The following is a 16,257-nucleotide window of genomic DNA, read 5'->3' as shown; positions in this document are numbered from 1 at the left end:
CGGCATTTAATCGGGAACACGACAATTTTACTTACCCACCTGGATGAAAGCTTGAGATAACAGAATTTGCATACTCGGTATTTGATCTATTTTCATGAATACTTTGCTTTGTGTATTTTACTAACTTGATGATGTATTATCGGGAAAACCAGTTAATGAAACGTTCGTGATTTTATCAGTCGTTTGATAAATATGTAAACGTCGAGCCTGTGTTGTGTTGCTTTAAATGTCGCCATATAGCATGGCCGACGCCTAATAACATGGCCAACGCCTAATAACATGGCCAACGCCTAATAACATGGCCAACGCCGCACTAATCACAAATCTGGATGATAACGTATGATAAACACATAAGTCACAAACGTTCAAAATACCAAAGGATATTAATTCCGGACATCCTTGTATTATACATACTCATAAAACAGTGTAAGACCAGATCAAATTAAAGAAAATAAAGTGTGAAATATTTTTAATACAGATACAAAGAGGTTATGAATATTGTAGAAGGATGACTAAATATGCTAAAAAGGCCGTAAGAAATATAACAGGTTACAGAAGCAAGAAAGTAAATTTTTAACAGACATGAACTGCAATAATGTAAGCATACGCAATGTTTACACTGATCATCATTTGGTCGTTCTTGATTGGACAAGCACACTTGCCAAAAGATTATATGGCATATCAAATAGCTGTCATAAAGAAAGGTATTTACCCGCAAATAAATTGAAAATTGTCACACACAAAATATATCTTTCTTTCTTCTTAGATGTCTATGTAAATATTTAGGTCCAACAAATAAAATATTCGCTCTTTTAAAGGATTACCATTCAAATAAATAAATTTGGATTCATATAGGGAAATTACAGATGGTGTTAGTTTTTAGTTGTGTGGCATGTTTATTTTGGTGCATGTAAATACCAGAGGCGTAGCTATGATATTTTGCGCCCGGGGACGAACTATAAAATTGGCGCCCCAGCCCCCTCCCCGTTTAGGACTCACGGTACTAATTCCACTCCAATGGTAAACATGGAAACACTATCATATTCAAAATTCAATAACTTAAAATTTATGGGTGCTGATAATGACACCTATAATTTTTCGTGCACATCTAACCTTGGTGCAAGCTTATGTGTGGAGAACACCATATGACCCGCGGCAATTTGTTTACATACATGTGCATGAAACACGTGTTATTGATTCTGCACTAAATGAATCAGGTGCTACTTTCAGTATTGAGTACTCCTGAGTCAAGCCTGTAAAAATGCTAAAGTTGCATCAGTAGAAATTTGTCAATATTTTTTTTATATTACATATAGGATAAGCTCTCAAAAGATATTTTTCCTAAAATTTTAATTTTCATTATTAACCAATTATGGACCACCAAACCTGTAAATACTCTATTATTTCTTCACCCATTTCTAGACTGGTTCACAGTTCTTCCGTATAATTAGTACCGTGTGTCCTTTAATCACATTTTTGAATATTACCCTTGTTTACTTATTATAATGTAACGTTGTAAGCCTCATTTTGGCGCCCCTGTACCTTGGCGCCCGAGGACATATGTACCCCCTGCCCCCCCCCCCCCCCCCCCGCTACGCCTCTGGTAAATACCTATATGAAGACGAAAGGTCAAAAACGTCTCAAAATATCTATAGTAACAGTAAATTGATACCACTGGGAAATGTAATAATACATATTTTAAGCAATCAATGCTCGAATAAAATGATGAAGGATATTACTTTTGCTTGCAAAATGAACGAGATGACATGAAAGTGTAGGTTCTTAAATTCTGCAACATTTAATAAACTCGGAAAAACTGAACAAAACACCTGGACAAGATAAAGATCAATATAATAAACATATATAAGTTCCCTTTACTAGTTGGTATACCAAAATTATTTGTCAGTTTTGTGTAAATCAGATACGACGATAAAACCATGAGTAATTATGCGTTGTTTGTAACAGGATATTTACGTGCATGTCTTATGATTACGTAGAAACCAATAATGATAAACATTTATGTTGCAACATCAATGAAATCTAATATCGAGTTGAAACTGAGGTAAAATTGTATGTGCCTTTTAAATAGCGTATTATATGATTACACATGATGTCAAATATTGTGGACACTTAGGTCTAGGGATTTAAATTATATGACAAAACAATGTAATACCCAACCAGCATTCAAGTTTCCAAAATATAAATTTATTTTCTTAAAATAAAAAGTCAAACAAGGTGAAAATATTAAAAATAACGTACACTGTATGAATACCTAGAATGTTATACCAAACTGTACTATCAATTTCACATCAATCCTAAAACTATTCAAAGATGTTCCAACTGAAGGATTTAATGCGTTTATGTGCTAACGTACTAGCACCACTGAAGAATCACGGTTCTAAATCCAAGGTAATACCGTCAAACTAGAATATCACCAAAGTTCTTGAATGTTTCACACAATTACCAAGGTACTGTTTGTTTTAGAATAAATATTTTCCACTCTGCAAGTCCAACGAACATATTAAATATTATTTCTTCTCTTTCTCTGTTACAGAACTGACATAGTACTGTATAATCATAATGAGAGTTTTTACTGCTCTTAAATAGCCTCTATATGCGCACCAAATCAACAAAACCTTAATCACTAAAAAGATTCTTTAATATTTAAACCCTTAAATTGTTAAATACTTAACAGTCATTGTCTGACCTCAAATTATTGAGCCAACCAGCATCTAGGGCGTGCATGACCACTCTACAGGACAAATGCGCTCCGAGTTTTACGTGTTGTTTTTGTGACCTATACTCCACTAAAGCCAGAGGCTGCGTTATGAGCACGCGGGGCCAAAGGCCGACCATGACCGCGCGGGGCCAGAGTTTCGGTATCTCGATTGGTATGCTACTGCAAGCACTGATTATGTCTAGACTAGATCAGCTTTCGCGATTTGGCGCACGAATTTAGTTTTTTCATTATTTATAAAAGCTGAGATCCAAGTTATCGGAAGCCGTTGCCCGGTAGTGGCGTTGTGAAAATGGCTGCATCTGTCTGCATCTGTGCTGCCACCTGTTAATTGCATTACGAAGTTGACTAAGTTGACCTCGCAACTTTGCGTGCATTACGTGCGGCCTGTATCAGCGTTTCCAATTTACCGGAGAATATAGCTTGACAAACTCATAAGGACGAACTTAGGCCTGAAGCGCGGGGCCCCCTCAAGAGCGAAGAATGGGGCGGTCGGCCCCACTTGCCACCCCAAAATGCCCTTCATGAATAAAGCAGGGGGTACTTGACCGAAATAGCTTTGACTTTACCTTGGCAATCAGCTATGATTTGTGAACGAAATTATGCATGTATTGTACGTGTACTTTAATTATAACACAATTTAAAGAATTAAAATAGAAATGTCATAAACCCAAATCACTTAAACAAAACTATATTATAAATTAATATATAATACATACATCCGTAAAAGAAAAACCACGTTTGCTTTAAATTTATTGAAACGGATTATAGGCACTTCTTTTTCTTTTTTCGTCAGCCTCATGGCAACCATCAGATTCTGCAAAACTCACAGACGCAAAGACACACTGAGATGTTTAATTAAACTGGGGACAGGGCACTAATACTATTTTTGTTATGGGATATCGTGCAAATTCAAAGATGCAAACAAAGCAAGCAATTCAGCCAAGTTTGCATTAAGTTGTTGGCATTAAGACACATATGCGTGGGTGATAGTAAGAAGAGCCTGCGTAGGAATGTTATGATTTCGCTGTTTATTGTCAAAAATAATGGGTTAGAATGTGTTGTATGTGTTGTATGTGTCGTATGTGTTGTATGTTATGCAGATAGAGCATTATAAAAAGCAGAGAGAACTTCTGGTATCGCCAAAACAAAAATGCTTGACATTAATGCATGCAAAGAAAGTTCTGTCGAGTCATATTTCGACCATAAGTCTTTAGGATGTTTACTAAGCATGAATGAACCAGTAGTTGAATAGCCTTGGTGTAGTCCTACAGTTTAGAGGTTAAAAATATTGTTCAGGTACCAGTCAAATAAATGCAAATGGGGTAAGTATGAAAACATACAAAATTGAACCTGATCAGACCTACACTGTCTCGTTACTAAGCCAGCTGTCTTCTTAGGACGCTGTTGAAAACAATATAACAACAGTAGCCCAAACTCCATTTATTCAAAACAAATATTTGCATATTTCTCTCCATATAGAACATTCTTCGACTAACACTTGAAATAAAATGACTGGTAACATATGATACAGCCAAACTCTCAGATGGAGTAGAAAGAGGAGAGACGTACACGTGTTCTGCTATGATACGGCCAAACTCTCAGATGGAGTAGAAAGAGGACTGACATACATGTGTTCTATTTCCACTGTGTGTTTAGGATTTGAAGAAACCGAGCGAGAAGATAATACGGATTCGAAGTTGTGTTAAAAAATTTTGATTAGTTTTGTTCTGAAAGATATGCTACTGATACCGTACACTCGCTGAAAGGAGACCAGAAATAAAACTTTTCCATTTATGTAAGTAATTCTCTACAAATTTGAATTCTACTATAATGTTTATAAATTAAATATCGTAAACCGGTAGTGATTATAATGCGCGGAAGATAGCACGATTCCGTACATTGGCGGGTTTTTCTGAGTTTAGATGATACGACAGATCACGTGGTCCCGTGACGCAATACTAGCCAATCCTCGAATACAAACATAAACATGGCAATCGGTAAATGTAAGGAGCACAGATAGCTGTATGGTGTTGCTTTGAAATCGACTCGCTTGTAATAATGTACCTATACTTTCTTATGTCGTTACCTTTTGGCGAAAAACAAATGTCCACAGCCTTTTCTTAATGTGGTATTACACGCGTAAGCAACAAATAACAGTATTAACTTTTACTTTGGCAACTGCCTGTCGGGATGTTGGGGGCACTACTATGATGTCACATCACGAAATTAACCGAATAGATGCGGAAATTTTGCATACGAGGTCACGGAAATTCAGCTCGTAGAAGATATGCTAATATTTGAATATTGACATTACGGCCACAGACAATACTTCAGAATAAGGTTTTCTTCTATAGTGCTTTTATTATTATTCTATATTTCCATTGATATATGGTCTCCTGTAAACAAGGTTGAGACTCTACTAGTCTTTACTGAACTCACGTGAGTCATGTACCTAGAGGAAACGACCCAACACTGCTACTAACGAAAATATAACACCAACGACAGGCCCTAGATAGACATGACCCGTTTCAAACTTCAAAAGAATGTGGAAAATATATCTTTGTTTTCATTGCTACCTGGTTAAATTTGTAGTCAGCATCAACAAGGCTGCAACGGTAGCTAAAGAGTTTGTTATAGCATTATTTCCACAAGTTCTCCATTCCAGTCGCGAAACAGTGTATCAACATTGTGTGCGATACGTCCATATTAATTTACATACAAATGTTTTCATCCACGGTGTACGCATAGAACGCGCAGTAGCCAGCGATACTCCTTAGGAGAAAAATGTGAAGCTAAAATGAACTGCCAAGATATATGCATGCGCACCAAATCTTATCATACTTGATACTGTGTATGTTTCCGCTCCATTCGTGACCGTAGCCACTAGCATACAGTTGCTGAGATAATGCTAGGTCCATTTCAGTATCCACAAAAGCGTTTGAATGTATATGTACGCGTGAGCCCAACCTACGATGGCATACTTGTACATAACAAATTGCACATTGGCGTCGATATATCGTCTTAAACTGGGTTATGTATGGTTCGATAGGCCCACAGATACAAACACAGTGCATGGTATCGATGCAGTATACCCTCAGGTTATGGGGAAGATGGAATTCCTCATGAACAGTTCACTGGCTGTAACAGACCGAACAGGGCCAGTCCGGATAAAATCGGGATCATCGTGAACCTGATATAAATACATACGAAAAAGAAAGGAAATACAATCATTCAAAACTAGAACGAATGAAAATGAGCGACCAAATTCGCACTTACAAGGAACTTACGAAAAGAACACTACGTGAAAATAATAGTGTTTAAAAATGGTTATTTGACAGACATATCTAAATCTACACTACTATTTAAACGAAAATTATATTCGGGCATGATTTATGGTATATTCATATTTAGGATAAATTCATGTGGTACTTACTTTTTTTAATCGCTCATTTCATTCGTAATTCTATGTCAATACGCTTTTGATGACAGTACACTAAACAAACGAAAAAGGTTAAGTTGATTATCGTTAATGTGATTATAATAGAGCACGATCTTCTAAATGTTACTTAGATATAGGCATAGATTGTAAAACTCGAAATCTAGCCTCTACAAGATTACAACACATCAGATCTGAATATGTAACTATAATGTGCTAGCCTCTACAAGATTACAACTCGTCAGATCTGAATATGTAACTACTATGTGCTAGCCTCTACAAGATACCAACAGGTCAGATCTGAATAGAAATCATCTCGGCATGTAATTGCAATGTGCTAGCCTCTACAAGATTACAACCGGTCAAAGTTGACAATTCAAAGCATGTACAGGTGCATTTTGTGATATGAACTGAAAATCTTGTAAACTAGCTTCATGCGTTTGATTCACAAGAGATGGCGATAAAGGTATGCTGTCAAATATATAATCTAGTAATTCAAGCTGCCCAGTGCATTCCCACGTACCCCTCCACAACAAATATGTTTCATAGACGCGGTGTGAACCTGTGATCACATCATTTCCAAGGAGAACATTTGGATGATCCTAATTATTAAATTAGACTGGAAAATTATCAGAAACAATCGCAGTATTAAGCGTCTCAGGTTTTAATAAGAAAGCTAAGTTTTGAAAACAATAAAGATGTTGAAATCTGACAAATCAGCTGATAGTAAAGATTGCTTAATTGGCAATACGGAGACCAGTCAATGTAAATAACAAAAACTAATCTATTTCGCCAGTGACATTGCATAATAGCATTTTCACAAATGCAAATATTTTGTTTTTGTTCTATTAATATTTTTTTTTTTTTTTTTTTTTTTGCTGTTCTTAATGTTTATTTTGTTTCAAGCGAACTTTGTAGAAATTATTATAAACATAGTGATTTCTAATTCATCGTGCATGAATAAGTATGGTTTTAATGTGTACTGTTTTACTACTCGCTAAATATTTCTGCAAGTAAAAAGATAATTTCGTCCAATAACCTATATAGGTAATTTGATTTGTAACCTTGTCTAAGGATAATCTCGATGCTTTTTGTTTAGCTGGTGTATATTGTTATGTGATAAATTCCGATCTCGAACTTTTGGTTGGTATACCTTATCTAATGATAGATCCCGATGTAGGTAAGTTTTGATTATATACCTTGTCTAATGATAAATCCCGATGTAGGTAAAAAATGTCTCTACCTTTTCTAATGATGAATCCCGATGTAGGTAAGTTTGGATTGTGTTCCTTTTCTAATGATAAGTTCCGATGTAAATAATTTAGATGACACTCTCTAATCTCCCGAAGTAGATAATTTGGTTGGTATATCTAGTCTTAGGATTAATCCCGATGTAGGTAATTTGTTTGGTATACCTGTCTAATGATAATTTTCGTTGTCGGTAATGTTTTGTGTACCTTTTCTAATGATAAATCCCGATGTAAGTAATTTGGATGGCATTCTCTAATCTCCCGATGTAGATATTTTGGTTGGTATACCTCCGCTAATGACTAATCACTAAGTCGGCCATTTTGGTTGGTATACCTCCTCTAATGATAAATCCTGATGTAGGTAATTTGATTTTGCATACTTTGTTGTAATGATAAATCTCAATATAAGTAATTTGGATAGTATACATTCTCTAATGATAACTCCAGATGTATTTAATTTGGTCGCTATACATTGTCCGCTGATATGGTATTTATCCTATAAATGATTCAAAAGCAATATTACATTTCAACATCAATTATAATTTATTGTTAGATATTATTTGAACTTTAATATTATTAATTATGTTGCTGAATGAGACTTGCACATAAATGTATGATTTAAATTATGCATATTACACATTTTCGCAGTTAGTGATAAGGTTTTTTTTGGAACACATTCTACAGTTGTGGAAAATAGAATTGCATCTTAAAGAACCTATAACTTAAAAACCGCTGTATACACGTATTACTTATTTTTATCACAAGAGTAAACAAAGCGGCAAACCAGGAACTTATACTGGGAATAGATACATAGAATACTTAAAATATCACTCTTCACTCTGTTCCCCGTCTTGTGGTTAGAGCGTCAGCCTCGGATGAGGGAGGTCGTGGGTTCGAACCCCGGTCGAGTCATACCAAAGGCTTATACATATGGCTCAGCATTAAGAGGTTAGTGTTAGGACTGGTCGGTCTGGTGTCAAGATAACGTGGCTGAGTGAGACATCATGATGTATGTCTGCGGCATGATGCCAAAGTGCTAGACATCACTATAAACTGCCACACTGCAGACATCGTAGCGATATGACGAAACAAATTGTTAAAGCTACGTTAAAAATCCAAAACACACAAACACACACACACACACACACACACACACACACACACACATTGTGTTCCCCCAAAAATGGGACCTAAATTAGAATTAGAATTAGTACTTACACCGTCTAAAGACATGAAAACACATACACTAAGTAATTCAACAATCTCAGGCAGTAAGTAGAGCTACAAGTGTTCGCTAGCCATGTGCTATTTGATTAGAAAATTATGGATGGAAGGAAGGTCCTTTCAACGGTTTATTGAGAGAGAGAGAGAGAGAGAGAGAGAGAGAGAGAGAGAGAGAGAGAGAGAAGAAGAAGAAGAAGAAGAAGAAGAAGAAAATAAAGAAAAGTTGAATGAGTGATGAAAGAGATTTTAAATCAAATGCAGGCATCTTTCTCTTTAAGAGAGTTCAAACAAAATTTTGCTTAATTGTTTAATTACAATTAATTAGATAACAAGTTGACAATGTAGACATTTTTGTTTGTCTCTGAAATTATAAAGAGAGAATGTAATGAGTGATAAAGATGATGAGGGTAGTGGTAATGGGCAGGTTGAGGAGCAGAAAGAGGAGTACTACAAACAAATATACACTTCTGTTTTAACTGGTTTTAAAATGGACAATGGTTTCCACAATACAACCCTTTTCTTCGCGGAAGGTCAGCATTTGCATCATAAATATGCAACGCATAGTGACACATCCAACATGTCTATCCTTCTGCTTTCTTACTCATCTGACAGTAAACATAAAAAATATCCAGAAAATTCAATGTTTTGGCAAAGTTTCGCATTAATCAGTTCTTAAGATAATTTTTGTTGTCAAACCGCACTCGCTGGCAAAAGAGGAAGAAGAAACGGATGGGAAACTTTTGTTAGATGACCTGTTAGTTTCATACATGATAAGAATTGCAATAGTTTTTTTCCAGATGCTATTGACTTGTGTCAACGTAATAATAGGACCTTGTTATTGCAGTAAATATAACTGTCATTTATATTGAAGGTGGTAGTGGGCCAAGGACATTCAACAACAATGATATGGATAGTACTGTAAAATAGAACAATTTAATAAATTACATAAATAAAATAAGATTGAACATGACATTTGAATGAATCAATTTCGCCTAGAAAAAGAGTTAACAAAATGTATGCGAAATTCAGTTATGTTACACCAATAAAATATTTATATCATATAATCGAGTGAATTATCGAACTCAATCACCAATATATCAACATCGCACAAATCAATGTTCGTGATAGGTGGGCCTTGCAGCATTTATTCTCTCTCTCTCTCTCTCTCTCTCTCTCTCTCTCTCTTTGTCTCCTTGAATGAACAATTATTCTTTAAACTCAAGGAAAAATTGAAATATGAATTTAAAACAAATAAACCAGCAAATAATTGGAAACTTTCATCAATGAACATATTGTATGCAATTGAGATGATTCGTTTGTTTTTCCGAGTCCTCGCTTTCTTATCATCAGAGAATTCACTTAGTCTCTGTTCTGGTTCCAAGTCTCTAAAATGTTTAGACCCACCCACCCACCACCCGCCCTCTAGGCTCTACTTTAAATTCAACTCAGTGAAGCAAACATTGCAGATCCCATTCTGCGCAGGCGGAGATTTATTACGAGTCTAGCCCACACGTCAAAAGTAATGGTTACGTGTCAAGCTGACCACGACAGAATGTAATGCGAAATTATCTCTACAAAATTTTTCACTATTACAGATGCTCAGAAAGTATCAAACCATTCCTACTAATGAAACACAAATAGATTGAATTTGACACGTGGAGGTATATCAGGTCATTATTGATTCATTTCGTGTGAATATTCTTAGGTATATTGTATTTCTATCCCTGCATAATTAGTAATTTTATTTATCACAATAAGAAATTTTAAAGATTACTTACCGGATAAACTTCTACAACCACCCATTGATGAAATCAACTTCCGTCCATATGATCAACATTCATAACAGCTGATATCGCTCGTTCGTTATTGAAGTTATACTGATCAAACAAAGATATGCAACGAAAGGGTTGCTATTTCAGGTCAGCGAAGGTTTAATAAAAGCTACACACTGCTCACTTTCTTGGCACTCTAAAGGCTGAGACAACATTATCAACTGAACCTGCTGGAAAAGCCTTTGTCTTGTCACAATATGCTGCAGTACAAATATACATGTTTTAGCACAGAAAATCCTATCAGACATGAGACTGTTTGAAAGAAGGGACGAACGATCGACGAGATGTTTATCAGCGATTTTAATGTGACGTATCCATTAATCAAATGACTTGAATGTAATCATGGCTACGTGTCAAGCTGACCACGATAGAATGTAATGCGAAATTTTAATGTGACGTATCAATTGACTTGAATGAAAACATTAAACGTTTAAATCATGAAGCTTTTTCTCAGCCCTCCTTTATATCATGACTTCACCATTTTGCATCCATGTCAATGGAAACAACATAAATGTTTAACTTGGCAAGATAGAGGGTGGGGGATTTAAAATGAAAATATACACTTCTATGGGTAACTATCATTTATTATCGAAAGGTAAGTTTCATCTTTTTAGCTAACAGTTGTTGTTGTTGTTGTAGGGTTTAACGCCATTTTTCAGCACACGATATGCTATACATGGCGGCCAGTATTAATGGTGGAGGTAGAACCCGGGAAATCCCCGGAAAGAACCACCGACCCTAAAAAGCATTCTCACATACACACATTGGCCGAATCCGAGACTCAAATCTACGCAGACAGAGGTGAGACAATAATAATAATAATAATAATAATGAGAACTTTGTATAGCGCCTAATCTTTAGAAGCTCTAAGCGCTTTACAACATTAGACAACACCTACAAGATAAAAAACATATATTAATATTATTACAAAAACAAACACCATGAAATTAGAAAAACATTATAAAAAAAAAAAAAACATGCTGAGAAAATTTCAGGTAGGAATTATTATTGTGTCTTTAAGTTTGTTCTTGCAGTCGAAATAAGTGAGTTTTGAGAGCCCTCTTGAATGTGATCACTGTGTCTTTGTGTCTAAGTTCAGTGGGCAATTCATTCCACGTTACTGGGCCCTGGTTTGTAAAAGAACGCTGTCCATATGACTTTGCTTTCATAGTGGGAATAATGAGTATACGATTGTCAGAAGAGGAGAGCAAGTATCTTGCTGGTGTGTACACATGGGCGAGGTTGGATAGGTATGTTGGACTAGAGTCCGACAGTGAAACGTAGCACAGAGAACAAATTTTGTGTTTGATTCTGGATCGAATGGATAGCCAGTGCAGGGTACAGAGCAGCGGGGAGGTGCGCTCTGATCGTGGTACTCTAAGTATGATTCGAGCAGCTGTGTTTTGAACTTTTTGAAGTTTCTGGAGTAGATATTGAGATGAACAAGACAGAATTGAGTTACAATAGTCCAGTCTTGAAAATACTAATGAACACACAAGTGTTTTAGTGGTATCAACTAAAAAATATTTGCGAACTGAGCTGATGCGTCTCAGCTCAAGATATGCAGCCTTGCATATGTTCATGATATGTTGGTGCAATGTGAGAGTACTGTCCAGAGTAACACCTAGGTTTTGTACTATTGTGTGAATTTAATGTTGACGTTGCTGATATTTATTGTTTGAGGTAAAGGATGTGAAAGAGAAAGTCTTTGTGTTGTGAACAGAATGGCCTCAGTTTTATCATCAATCATCTGCCGCTTGTTACATGTCATCCATGATTAAACAATAAGAAATTCACCTGTCTACACCTTGGATGGTAGCATCAACTTGAGTTGGGTGGCTAGATTTGTATATTTGGGTGTCATCAGCGTACAATTGGAGACACTGGATGATGATCTATGACATTTGAGAGCGACTGAGTGTACACAATGAAGAGAACAGGTCCAAGAACAGACCCTTTGGAACACCACAACATAGATCAACTGGGCTGGAGTGTATTTCATTTACAGATACAATTTGTGTCCTGTTGAACAAGTAGGACTTGAACCACAGTAAGGCTGCACCATGAATGCCAAATTCATGCTGGAGACGGTGAAGTAATATATCATGGTTTATTGTGTCAAATGCTGCAGACAAATCAAGGAGGGTGAGGACTGTAATCTTTCCGCTAACCAACACAGAAAGAATGTCGTTAACTACTTTTAAAAGAGTATTTTCAGTACTGTGGCAAGGGCGATATGCAGATAGTACATTGCTAAAAAGACTGTTTGAATTTAGATGACAAATAAGCTGGGATAGAACAACCTTTTCTAAGATTTTTGATATGAATGGGAGATTAGAAACTGGGTTCTTTAAATCGTTATGGTCTAGTGTTGGTTTCTTCAGCAGAAGCTTTACAATAGCAGTTGTGAAAAATGATGGGAAGTCCCCGGATGAGAGAGAGGTATTAATAACATCAGCTAGTGAAGACAATACTGGATCTAAGTACTCAAGCAGCAGTGATTTTGGAATTGGATCAAGTTCACATGACTTTGGTGCACTCTTCATCACGATTGTACGTGCGAAATCCATAGAGACAGGTTCAAATGCTGCTAATGGTTGCCGCTCAAATTATGTATCCCAACTGTATGGTGACGACGAGCTAATGCTCGGTTAAAATTACCCATTAACGACAACTCATAAATTAGTTATGGAATATTAACATTTTAGGTATTAACGCAATGCAGAAAAGGTTACGTTCAAAACTAGATTCCAAAATTGGATGCTAATAATGAGAGGTTCTTTCATAAATTTATTAAAGATAAATCACACCATGGTCTCTGTGCATCCTGACGTCATATTTCATACGTTGCGATTTCGCCTACTTATCTTGGGTTTTTTCAGTCAGAGCACGTTGGGAACCTTTCTGCCAGTAACTGGAAAGAACCTAAGAATCATCACAGATGCAAGCACGAGCACATTTAGCCTCAATCCATGCAATTTAGCAGACGACACACCTTGCAGTAGTTATATGTGGTAGACCAGAGTCAAACGGGAATTAACATTAGCCCGTAGGTTTATATTATGGGCCATTGCAGATTCAAACGGGAAATCCTGGGTTAAAATTGTCCCTACGTTTACTGTTGAGGAAAGATTGCAACATTGTAAAAAGTGGTTGAATGGGGTTATGTGATAATAATCTTCGAGTCGACCTCAAAATATAGCAATTGAGAGCCAAAACGGGAAATCCCATATTAAAAGTATTCATATGTTTAAAGCGTGAATGGCGAATGAGATCCAAACGGGAAATCTTATACTACCTTGTAAATTGGCATATGCCGTTTCCACGTTGAAAAATATATAGATCCGTCTAGGAAATTGAATGTTAATTAGTGTACAATTCAACACACACTTTTACTTATTATCGAAATGGGTAGGTGTGTTTATAGACATGAAAATAATCTTAACCAAGCATAATGTACGATCATACAATGGTAGGAGTGGTTAAGGACACATTATACTGAAAACACATAAACAAGTAGGCTATACACATGCTGTTCTTACATGCATACAAAATGCATACAAAATAAGGTTCTATGGGAAATGTAATGTCAACATGTTGAGGTATATCATACGCACACGTTTTTATATACTATCCAAAGAAACACGCTATCCAACGAAAAGTGTAGGAGTGTTTATTTAAAGGATACTGTTATGTATATATTGTGTTTTGACTTCTGGCATATCTCTGTAGATTGCATATGATCTATAAATAGGTGTTACAAGTTTTAAAATTAATCGTAATATGGAACCTGTGTACAAGTTTGGGGTATTTCCCATTGATCAAGGAGGGTTCTGTTACGATGTGAGATATTGTGAAACATGTCTTTTAGAAAGTATTGCAACATGTGTTGAGTAGGAAATTATTGCGATACTGAGACGTATGTGTAAGTAAGGAGAGAGACAGTTGATCAATTAATTCATTCTTTGTTTCCAATGTTATTGTTTAAATATCAGTCTGCAGATATGTTTATTGTTGTGTTTAGATATAATTTGAGAGAAAACCATTTACTCGGATTATTCATTTTAACGACAAGGAGCGTTCTAACTCTATAATATTATTCTGGGACTATAGTAAATTGATTCGAAGGAGTTCTGGATAATGCAATTGCGATACCGCAACTCATTCAATGACATGGACTTCATTGGAAAGATTCCATCCCTTTTGGAGCTGAAATATAACTTATTAGGACTATTTTGATTAATTCATACTAATGTTAAGTTCCTCTTGAAATTTCATTTTATAACTTATAGAATGAAAGTGTTGTTAAGCTCTACAAAGTTGATGAATGTGCTTCTTTATGTTACTTGTTTTAAGACCATAAGAGTCGTAACACTATTCTTAAATACATACAAATTTATGTGGGTAATGTCAAAATTGTGAAATACTATTCCACACACACTATCTCATATAACATCCAAACACATACCACTGCTATCCAGCAAGCGTTTTTTTGTTACAATCCAACGCACCGCATATACTAACCAGCATTCATATTTTGATTACGGTCGAAACATGTAGGGTATATTGTAAAGTGATGGGTATAAGGTAGATCCATACTATCACACATCATCTTATACAATCACATGAAAAAGAACGGTAAGGGATTTTAAATTTTAGACAAATACATAAACAAACATGCAAACATACACAAATTGGCAATGTTTCAAAGTTGTCAATGTAGTAACGTGAGACTATAGCTTTAATTATTCAGTACAGTGTGCCATCGAAGATGAGTTATTTTCTGAGGCAAAGAAAATAGATGACAACAATGTTCACAAATCCACTTTCTTTTCTATTCATCTTTGTCCTGATTCGTGGAATTTTGACTTTCCACTGAGAGCATAGTGCACATAAAGTAGCATCACTTGAACAATATATTACAGTAATAAAGATTGACACCTGGCAAAAATTATGTACTTACAGTTAACAGTGGCTAAAGTTGAGTCCTCATTGACCTAGCTACATTGCGTACATATATGTGAAGAGTGGCACTATACAGACAATGGGAAAATAAATTACAGACCCCACCCCACCCCGGGCACGTATACAGACACAATTTATACCTGGGGCTATATATGGACAAAAGGTTGGGCCTGTATACGGACAATATGAATGGAACAGGGAAGGCATATGAGTAGCCCTGTAAAGGGCTTTTGGGTTCTTCTATTTTCTCCATTTCTTCTACCATTTCCTCATTTTGTCAATCTTTCCTTTCTTCTTCTTTTTCTCTTTCTCTTTCATCCAGTCAGGATGGCCCATCGATCTAACTTTTTCCTGCACCTTCATCCAGTTTTGTTTTAGTCTGTCAAACTCTTTTATCTTCTTCACGTCGTATTCAAGCACTTTTCTCATTAGTTTTAGCTAGTTCAGCCCCCACTTCACAGAGGACCACGCCATCCAATTCAAAATCTCTTCTAAAAGTCACCTTACTTTCATTACATTATCAAGAGACTCCTTCAAGGTTTCCACTCTCACGAATGTTGGTTGAATGAAGCCTCGTAAATGTTCTACTTCCTCTTCAATCATGCCTTGTACCATATCCCTGGCTACTTTCATTCTGTTCACTTGACTTGTCACAAAGTCTTTGGTAACTGAATATCTTCCTTCATGTTGTAACCTTTCTACTACATACATCCACTATTCGATACCAACTGTTCTTCAAATAATGAAATAACTCTATGGTCATCCTCTTTTATTCTGTGTAGAATGGCGCGAACGACGAACGCTTTGACT

The 16,257-nt window shown here is 36.0% G+C and overlaps 1 protein-coding gene across 1 annotated transcript in view; it reads right to left on the bottom strand.

Annotated features, from left to right (window-relative positions):
* The window catches only part of LOC149792422 (uncharacterized), a 181,429-nt gene extending 170,880 nt beyond the window's left edge, over positions 1-10,549 (bottom strand). The window contains exon 1 of the mRNA XM_089969571.1: positions 10,429-10,549. The gene's annotated coding sequence lies outside the window, so the exon portion shown is untranslated. The remainder of the gene's footprint in view (positions 1-10,428) is intronic.
* Positions 10,550-16,257: the final 5,708 nt, after the last annotated feature.

Source organism: Sinohyriopsis cumingii, chromosome 9 (genome assembly GCF_028554795.1).
Source record: "Sinohyriopsis cumingii isolate HCF-2022 chromosome 9, ASM2855479v2, whole genome shotgun sequence".
In the NCBI taxonomy this organism is placed as follows: domain Eukaryota; kingdom Metazoa; phylum Mollusca; class Bivalvia; order Unionida; family Unionidae; genus Sinohyriopsis; species Sinohyriopsis cumingii.
The sequence above is the reverse complement of the archived record's forward strand: the minus strand, read 5'-3'. Positions and strand labels throughout refer to the sequence as shown.